Genomic DNA, 10,597 nt, shown 5'->3' with positions numbered 1-10,597 from the left:
CCAAGAAATAATATCCTGGAAATCTAGAGGATAAAATGAATAGTCAGAATTTAGCTCACAATGGGGTGAAATACTCCTAGAGCTCTTACCTGCACGAAGAAGGCAGTGAATGGAAATGCTGTTTATTCAAGAGTCAGAGCCTGGACGACACTTTGTCTACTTTTGGATGCAACTATGAGCCCCTCTGAAGATACTAGAGAGCTGTTTACTTCATATTTCACAAAGCTTAGGCGACTCTTTCCTGATATCTCCTTGGGGGTGAATCCAACTCTCTTACTTATGCTATAGTCAAATACATTTTACTTATAAGGGGTCTTCAGAAAAACCTTCAAGTTACAAAGAAAAAACATCCTCTTGGCTATTATCAAGTAAAAGGTTAGCTTGAGGTAAGTGTTCTGTGCTATCTCATGGAAATCCAGGAAAAGCTGAGCAAACATACCTCAGCAACAGCAGAAACTGAAGCAGTTCCACAGGACAGCCACTCCCCATCTCCATCGTTCCCTCAGCTGCCTGCTTCCCTCTTTCTCTCCTGAGGTCCTCTCGATTTTCATTTCTTTCCCAATCACATTTCTCTGAGTACCGTTCTCTCAATATGTGGTTATGTATGTGTCCCCATGGTGACTACCCCAACTCAAATATTATGTGACCCTTTAAGTACAAATACTACTTGTAAGTCTCCCTGGTCCTCTTTCAAATTTCCAGATGGGAAATCTTCAGTTTTTTTAAAGCCATTCCACAAATATCATGAATCATTAGCTATACTGTAGATTTTCTCACTCCTAGTTGTATTGACTGTAGCTAAGGGGTAAAGCCCTCAAGACAGCAACCAGGGAAATCCTTAAGAAACATAAATCAGATCAGCCATTCCCTTGTTCCAAACCTTGCAATGGCTTCCTATGCCACTGAGAACTTTGGTTTCCCCAAGTGCATATAATAGTACAAATAGCTGCACACACTGGGTGTAAGCAAGAGCCAAGGGAACAGAAAAGAAAACCATGAGATAATAGGAGTAATTTGGTTTTTTCTTCTTGAGAGAAATGGCAAGGTAAAAGAAGGGACAGATAAGGTGGGGGGGGGGCTATAGAAATGGTGTGAATATGAGGACCAAGTAAGGTAAAGGAGCCAGTGGAGAAAACCCTACAGCGTAAAAATCAAAACCTGTTATAAACAGAGATATCCAATATTCAGTTTGAAGTTGCTTTGATAAGCTTCTCCTGTTTCCTCAACGCATAAATCTTGATTAAACTTACACTCTGCCTTATGCGCAGTTGAAGGTAAGGCACCAGCACAAAGTACCCAGCCCTTCCATCTGGGCAGATGGAGAGCACCAGGCAGGAGGTGCAGGAAATACAATCAAAAGACCAGAATCTGAGTTCCTGTGCCGTCACTTCTTAACCATAAATCTCTGGGCATGTCTCCAGGCTTTGGTTTTCCTAACTGTGTATAACAGATACAAAGAGCTACATGCATTCGAGATACAAATACAGGGAGTTCCTGTCATGGCTCAGAGGTAACAAACCCAACTAATATCCATGAGATACAGGTTTGATCCCTGGCATTGTTCAGTGGGTTAAGGATCCAGCATTGCCATGAGCTGTGCTGTAGGTTGCAGACCCAGCTTGGATCCCATATTGCTGTGGCTGTGGTGTATTCAACCACTAGCCTGGGAACTTCCATATGTTGCAGGTGTGGCCTTTAAAAAAAAGCAAACCAACAAACAAATACAGTCACATCATTACTCTTAGCTTTATTGGTAATAAAGCCAATATCCCCCCTCTTGAAGCTCCTCATTCCCATGAATTATCCAAGAAACTCAAGGGATTTAGAGACCCATTAAAAATGTTTTCTGGAGTTCCTGCCATAGCACAGTGGAAACGCATCCGACTAGGAACGATGAGGTTGCGGGTTTGATCCCTGGCCTCGCTCAGTGGGTGAAGGATGTGGCCTTGCCATGAGCAGTGGTGTAGGTTGCAGACGTGGCTTGGATCTGGCGTGGCTGTGGCTGTGGTGAAGACTGGTGGCTACAGCTCCAATTCGACCCCTAGCCTGGGAACCTCCATATGCCGCGGGTGCGGCCCTAGAAAGACGACCAAAAAAAAAAAAATGTTTTCTCTTATGCATGAGAATGGAAACTAGAGTCTGATCAGATCAGTCAACATACCTGCTCTAGTTTCTTTGATGGAGCTTGTTTTTTTTACAAAGTTGCTGCAGGTCCACCACTGTGATATTTCACTGCTCCAGATTCCAGCACAGCCAGCAAGTCATTCTTCAAAAAAAGTAAGTCTTAACCCCTTTACAGTTAGGGTCAACCTACAAAGCCCCAAAGTTGGACTTCTGCCAGTTATAGATCTAATGGCCAATACTTGTAGTCCCATATAAAGCCACTTTCCAGGAAACCATCCAGCCCCAGGAGTATGGGATAACTCTTGTGTCTTTATCCTCTGCTTTTCAGATCCAGAACCACCTATCCGCCTTCTTTCTCAACCAGAGATTCCCTCAAAACTAAAAAGGTCTGATTATAGCCTTTGACTTCAGAAAGGCGTTGGTTCCATCCCCAGCCAGCACAGTGGGTTAAGCATCTGGCATTGCTGCAGCTCTGGTATAGGTCAAAGCCAAGGCTTGGATTCATTCCTTGGCCGGGGAACTTCCATATGCCAAGAGTGCAGCCAGAAAAAAAAAAAAAAAAAAAAGAGAGAGAGAGAGAGAGAGAAAAGAAAGAAAAAGAAAAAGAAAAAGTGGCTGTCCAGGGTCTTGAGAAACACAGAGCCCACCATTTTAAGTATAACTAGCTGCTGTGGCTTTAAACACATTTACCCTTTTTAAAGGATGGCCCCTATGTGATACTAAAGTCACCACACCTATATGTTGATTCCAAGATGATTTCCTGGCAGCCAGATAAAAGAAAAAAACAATCTCTTTGGGGCCACAATGCTATATATACATATTGGAAGGATTGCATGTAATAATGTCAAGATGCCTCATAAACCATGGTGCAATATGCAAACATTAATTGTAACCATAAACTTGGATGAAAAAGTCTAGCATAGTGCAAAGAACATAAGCCACAGGGTAAAGCAGACTAGGAAAAGAACCCAACTCTGCCATTTACTATGTATGCAACTTTGTGCAAGTTAACTTAAGCTCTCTGAGCATTTGTTTATAAAATGGGAATATTGTATTAATATTATAATATTAATATATTATACCAATAATATAATATTAAGAATTATATCTTGGAGATATAAAAGAATATCAATCAAGGTATCAAACAGGAAAAATATCTGCATTTGATCCAGCCACAGAGTAGTTAGTGCTCAACAAATTGCAGCCATGATTATTATACTTACAGCCCTAAACTATAACTAATGTTTATTAACTACAAGATACAAAGACACTTATATGTATTAATTCATTTAATACTGCCTATATGGTAGCTATAACACTGCCCATATTGCAGACAACACAAATGAGACTTAAAGAGAGTGGTGTGCCGTCAGAATTATACTACTAGAAGGAAGCAGAGAGAGTATTTGTATCCAAGTGTCTCTACCAGCTGCAGAACAAACCACATGCACATGCTCAATGACTTACAACAACATTTCTTTTCAGGCTCGGGAATGTGCACGTCAACGATGATGCAGCTGATAAGCTACTCTCAGTGGCAGATGGTAGGTCAGCTCCATTCATTACCTAACTCTTGAATCCCAGGCTGAAAGGGTAGTGGCTGTCAGAACTGCGTCCTTTCTGTGATGGATAACCAAAGCACAAGGGGGCAGCCAACCACACAAACACAGTTCAAGTCTCTGCTCCCATCACCTCTGCTAACATCCCAAAGCAGGTCACATGGCTCAGCCAAACACCAGCATAGAAGGGAAGAATACTCCACAGTGCTGTACAACAGGGGCCAAAGATTTTCAGAACAATAACTCAAACTATCACATCAGGTCTCACCGACTCCAGAATCTAAGTTCTTATTCATTGTCCTACAATTCTCCACTGTTCTAAGACAGTACCTCTCTAACCAAAAAGTCATTACTAAACCTCTTTCTCACTGTTAATCTGCATGGGATCCTGGGTTGTTGCTTTTACTTATTGCCTACAGTCACCTGGCTGGGCTCTTCCCAACAGCTCAGAGGGCCCAGCTGGAGGGTAAATGTAAAGTGGATAGCCCATCATTCCATGCTCATAGCAGAAGCCAGACTGTGCAGCCCCAATAAGCAACCTGCTGGGTCTACAAATTTGCCATGCTTCGCTCTGTAAAACTTTATTGGGCACAGTATGGTAACTCAATTAATAGTGAGAATGACACTGGCAAGTGTCACTGGAATTGCAACCAATTATTTTTTCCTTAATATCTTTTTAAATCACAAGCTGACCAAGCTCAACAGGAGCCATGTCCTTCCACAGGGCACATTTAGTCTGTCTCTGCCTTCCCCATTAGCCTCCATCGCCAGGGTCCATCAACTATGTCACCAGCTATAAGCCTCTCTCTTCTCCCAACAGCAGCAGTGCAGCTTCCCCCCAAAGGAGCTAATTGAAAACACAAATCAGACTGTTTGGCAGGATTTTGTGTCATTGGTAGATTTTTGTTTTGTTTCCTATAAATCAAAAATTTGCTGATTTTATTCCCCCTTCTTACACTTGTCCTTACAGGCAGAAAGAAACCTTGAAGTCAACCTGAATAACCACTGAAAGAAATGCATGAGAATGGATTCAAAACCACCAGCTCCTGCCTTGAAAAACCCATAAGTACCTTGCCTTCCAAAGGTCCTGGATCCCAGTTGTCCCATTGGACTTGACATCTTCAGTCCAGAGTTGGAGCATGTCTAGCTCACAAGTAGCCAGCTGAGCTGAACATCCTCATGGCTAAAGGTCAAGGGATGACTGATTTTATGGATAAGCAATTGGCTCGCCAATCAATGAACTTAAAAAAAAAATTCTACTATGCACAATGTTCAAAACAGAAAAGTATCATGATTGGGAGTTGTGCCAAACCTTTTAAATTAAGGCCCAGATGGGCAAGGGATGATCCTATATATTAAATACATATCTGTCAAGGTTGAAGAAGTCCACGTCATTGAAAAGAGAGGATATATGTACCTAGAGTTTCTCCCAAAAAGAAACTTCCCATCGTGTCCTTGGGGTTTGAACGTTATCGACTGAAGAATAGTCACCTGAATGGGTACTAGTACACCTGTTGAAAAACTGCAAGATCTGCCATCCCCAGTCCTGGTATTCCTTGTCCCCACTTGAACAGTACAGACAGAAGAGACTCTCCACAGTCTCAAGTCAAAGCAGATTGAAATTGTCTTCAGGCCAGATCCCCATATCCTTATGACCAGCTTTGGGGTTAATGTTGAAGTACAAAATTTCTGGACTCAGTCCACTCCTAAACTGATGATACATCTGGTAATAGGTTTCCATAAAAGCTTCAGCTCTAGCTCCATGTGGTCAGCAGTCAGAGCATGACGTAAACCCAAAGCCAGGGTTCCCTAGTTAAAAAAACACATTAAATGATCCATCTTGGCTTAGAATTTGCCATCCACAGCTTCTCCCACAAAACTCAGCTTGCTGGGCTCAGACTGCTGAAGCAAGTACTTTTTACTCCTTCTGTGGCTTCAAGATAGTCTTGCAGCAACCGAATTTCTTTCTTTCTTCCTTGGATCCACTGCTTCAGCAGACCTCTGGTGAAGATCCACTGAAAGGAAGAAGCCACCGTCGGTATAAATGAAATTTGGCACTAACCCATTATTCTTCCCGGCAGAGAATGCATACACTTTGTCACTTTCATCACAATCTCCTGAAATGTCTTCTCTCCAGCGAGACGAGAGAGAGCTAGGAACTCAAAACTGAACGCTTGTCATTTTTGACACTATGTGACATCTAAAAAGACCTCAGTAGTGACAATGTTTCTATCTATGGAAAGAAGTTCACACCCAGTCAGAAAGTCTCTGAGGAAAATAATGAGAAACTGTAAAGGTAATGTCCCTTTTCCCATACAAAGCATCCCTCACCAGCGGCGGCTCACTAAGAATGCTAGTCACTAAGGTCACTCCCCAAGGCGGTGGTGCTGCCTCGGAGCAGACAGACATCAGAAGACTTTTAGCTTCGTTCAGCTTCCGGTTTCCTTCGAGGAGCACCGCCCCCACCAGAACCCCGCCCCCACCAGAACCCCGCCCCCAGCACTGCGCCTGCGCCTGCGCCTGCGCCTGCGGCTCAGTTTGGCCAATTTTTAAACTGAGGGAAAGTTTGGTTCCTTACGCTGTAGGCATTGGGCAGACCTAACCTTGTGGTTTAATAGCGCTGGACGACACTTTCTGTTGTGAGAATCTCTTTCAGTGGGCTAATGAAAAATAGGACCGGTAAACCACCTCGGCACAGAGACGTTTTAACTAAGCCTCCAACGAACTCTTGAGCAATGCTTCTCAAACTTGTGCATGCCTGAGACTTGTCGGAGGGCTTATTAAAATACCCGCCGCTTATGCCCTCGTTTCCAGAAATTGTGTTACAGCAGATGTAGAGAGGAGACTGCATTTTTAAAGGTTCCCACGTTCTGCTGATGTTGCCGGTTTGGGAACCTCTGCTCTGATTCCTGGCAGTTCGGGAAGAAACTGGTCAGAGGAAGGGGAAATGTCAAGACTTGGGACCATCTCTCGCCTCCTAACATCAAACAAGGTATTACCTATGTGTTTTACATATCGGGCTTCAGGATGAGATTTCATTTGGGTTAATGTTTCTCTCCTTAAAATGGTTGGAAAACCACTTCTCTAGACGAAATCAATGGGATTGTGCAAACTAAAGGCAGGGAAAGAGTAACTTACTTTACTTCAAGAAATCAGAGGCAGGAAAGCAAAAGTTTTCCTTTCATTTATTCAACAAAATCTGAGAGTTACTAAATGTTCAAAGGTTGTGCCTGTTGCTGAGGCAAAAAGACAAACCAGAGCCCTATACAGCAGGACTCATATCCAGAGCAACAAGATAAATTTGTGAAACAAATGAAGTCAACTAATGTTACATAGTTTCTAGGACAGAGGCCCCTTTTAATGTGTGGCTCAGGAAGTATCTTCCCGCCTCCCATTCCAGAAAAGATTTTACTAATTGATCCTTCCCAACATATCTCAGACTTGACCTCAGAATCCCTCTCAACCTATTACTCTAACACTGAACCACAAGCAATTGGCTGAAGTTAGCACTCAAATGGAAATAAGCAGACTATTACTGATTCAGGTTCTAGTGGGAATACTCTCATAATTTTATCTATATAGGTTCCATAGACTGAATGTATGCGCCTCCCTCCAATTCATATGTTAGAACCTAATCACTGGTGTGATGGTATTTGGGTGATGTCTTAGGGAGTCCTTATTAATAGGATTAGTGCCCTTATAAAAGAGGTCTCAGAGTGCTTCCTTACCCTTTTGGCTTTATGAAGACAGAAGGAATGAGGAAACTGGTCCTTACAAGACAGTGATTCTCCCAGTGCATTGATCCTGGAATTCCCAGCCTCCAGAACTCTGAGAAAGGATTGTGTGCCCTTTATAAGCCATTTATGATATTTTGTTAGAACAACCTGAATAGACTAAGAAAATAGGTTTAGGAAACAATTCCTGGAGGAGATGGTGCTTGACAGGATCATGAAAGATGAATATAAGATATTCAGGAATTTAGGTGAGAAAAGAGGGAGGTGGTGATGGGATATTCCAGCAGGTGGAAAGGGATGAAAGAGGATTAAGAAGTGGATGGTAAGTGGAGCCAGCAATTATAGACTAATGAATTTTGTATCAGAAAAGGGAGGAAAAAAGTTATTAGAGGTACCTAGAAGTGCTTGCAGGGTCAAGGGACAAATTTTTAAAACTTAACCAGGTCTTGATTATGGGCTATGGAAAATGACATAGAGAGGTTGGAGGAAAAAAAAAAAAAAAGACAAGAAAGGGAATAATATATTGAGAAAATCCTCAGAGGAAACCTGAGGCCAGTACTCCCTCCCAGCATTGCCTTGAAGTTGTCTGATCCCCACTCTTGATAGGGAGGCTGTGATAGAAGTGGGGCTGCACAGCCGCAGAGGAGGAACACCAGACATCATATCTGAGCGAAACCAAGGTTGAACCACAGAAGTGTGCCAACAATGGCTTGAGGAGGGAGTGTCAAGGAACTAGTGAAGTCAAAATAACAAGCATCAGAGTTCTCTTGTGGGTTAAGGATCTGTTGCTGGAACTGCAGTGGCTTAGGTTGCTGCTGTGGCGTGGGCTTGATCCCTGGTCCAAAAATTTCCATATGCCATGGATGGGGGGGGGTGATGGGGGGAGGGTGTTGTGGGGGAGGGGACAGTTGCCTGGAGGCTTTGTAGAACAAAAAGAGATAACATGCCCATTATGCCCATTGGGATTTGCACTGCTCCCGACAAAGGTCTGTATAGAAAGACCAAGGAATTTTTTAAAGAGCTAGGTTAAAATAGACAGAAGCTCCATTCTAAGATTGTGACCAATCCTTAAGGAAATCATTTGCCCAACCATTGTTGTTGTTGTTGTTTAAGGTTATTATTTTTTTTTCCTATAATGAGAATAACCAAACTGTGCCAGGCAGTATGCTGAATGCTTTATATGTGTCATCTCCTTTAACTTATTCCTTATAGTACCAATGAGGCATGGACTATTGTTACTTTAATTTTACATATAAGGAAACAAGTTTGTAGCAGTTAAAGCACTTGGCAAGCATGTGTGTGTGTGTGTGTGTGTGTGTGTGTGTGTGTGTGTGTGTGTGTGACAGAGCTGGGATTGTTAGCTCCCAGGGCCTAGGCTTCTTCCCTATCAACCCTATTCTATTCACTTTTTTTAAAACCACCTCTGGCCCCACAAAAATGCTTGACTCTTCACTTTTTACTGAACAGAGGTTGTTTGTTTGTTTGTTTGTTGTGTTTTCTAATCTTCCTTCAAGGCCCATCAGCCTTCCCCCTGGGAAACCTTAACAAGCATTCTGGAAGTCAGTTAGGGCTACCCTGCTCTGCCTTCCCCTAGGGTCCCTGAATACTTTATACTTACCTCTCCCAGAGCTTTCACCCATTTGATGATAGTCAGCCACCTGTTGAATTTCCCTCTGCCATTGGGCTGAAGCAAGGCATAGTGGAAGAGACATGGGCTTTAAATTTAGTGAAAACTGGTTCAAAATCCAATTCTTCCTCTTTTTAGCCTTATGAACTTGGGCATATTTTAATCTCTATGATTTGGCTTACCTCATTTGTAAAATCAGGATAATGCCATGAGGGAATTGCTGTGAAAATTTAAATGAAATAAGATTATGTTAAGCACTGACCCATGGTAGATACTCAATAGATGACAGAAATTATTATAACTGTATAAACTGTTTGGTGAAGGAAAAGCAATTTTATCTTGACCTGCCATTGGTTCTAAATGAAAATTTCTGAAATTCTGAAAATTTCAGATAGCAACATTTATCTGAAAACATTTATTAGAAGCCTTTTTATAAGCACATATTTACAAACAGTGAAGATATTCCTTTAACTGTCTCTCTACTAATTATCAAAATAGATTCCAAAAGACCTTGGCTTCTCAACAGTTAGCTTAATTTTAGTTAGTAGAAGACTTTAAAAATAATAAAACTACAATTTTCTTTAAAAGGCTTGCAAGTTCTTGCTAAATTTGATTCCAACCTCCTTCCTCTAATTTCTCTCAATGAATAAATTTTATTGTGTTTATATTTCAAGTTCAAGAGTAAAGTAAGTAGGACAAAGAAATCTCAAATTCAAATGTTGTTGGAGAATCATATCAAAAGTTTCTTTCAGATTGGAATTCCTGTTGTGGTGCAGAGGAAATGAATCTGACTAAGAACCTTGAGGTTTTGGGTTCGATCCCTGGCCTCACTCATTGGGTTAAGGATCTGGTGTTGCTGTGAGCTATGGTGTAGGTTGCAGACACAGCTCGGATCCCACATTGCTGAGGCTGTGGCATAGTCCAGCAGCTAAGCTCTGATTAGATCCCTAGCCTGGAAACCTCTGTATGCTGCAGGTGCAGCCCTAAAAAGCAAAAAAAAAAAAAAAAAAAAAGTTTCTTTCTGATTAATTGTAGGATAAAGTGCTGTTACTAAAGGAGACTGAAAACAATCCCTGTCTATAGCAAATACATTATCATCTGAGGGTATGTGTAGACTAGCCATGAGAGGGATGGGTACATTGGGTTTCACTGTATTCCCTCTATATTATAGAGATGTTTGAAATTTTCCACAGTAACAAAATGGAGTCCCTCTTGTGGCTCAGCAAGTTAGGAACCCAACTAGTATCCATGAGGATGCGGGTTCTATCCCTGGCCTCACTCAGTGGGTTAAGGATTCAGCGTTGCCATGAGCTGTGGTGTAAGTCACAGATGTGGCTCTGATCTGGTGTTGCTATGGCTGAGGCACTGGCCAGCAGCTGCAGCTCCCATTTGACCCCTAGCCTGGAACCTTCCATATGCCACAGGTGCAGCCCTAAAAAGACAAATAAATAAATAAATAACAGAATGTTTAGTAAGAAGCCAAAAATAACCTCCTCCTCCTCTTTAGCATCATCAGCATCATCACTGTCACTTGCTAAATATATTAAGAGTTT

General features: G+C 42.0%; 1 long non-coding RNA gene across 1 annotated transcript in view; it reads left to right on the top strand.

The window, feature by feature from the left end:
- Nucleotides 6,236-10,597, top strand: part of LOC102159429 — a 72,494-nt gene continuing 68,132 nt past the window's right edge. Inside the window, exon 1 of the long non-coding RNA XR_002341498.1 lies at nt 6,236-6,675. This is a non-coding gene — a long non-coding RNA (uncharacterized LOC102159429). The remainder of the gene's footprint in view (nt 6,676-10,597) is intronic.

The sequence above is a fragment of the Sus scrofa genome, chromosome 2, assembly GCF_000003025.6.
Source record: "Sus scrofa isolate TJ Tabasco breed Duroc chromosome 2, Sscrofa11.1, whole genome shotgun sequence".
Classification (NCBI taxonomy): domain Eukaryota; kingdom Metazoa; phylum Chordata; class Mammalia; order Artiodactyla; family Suidae; genus Sus; species Sus scrofa.
This window is presented reverse-complemented; position numbering and strand designations above follow the sequence as displayed.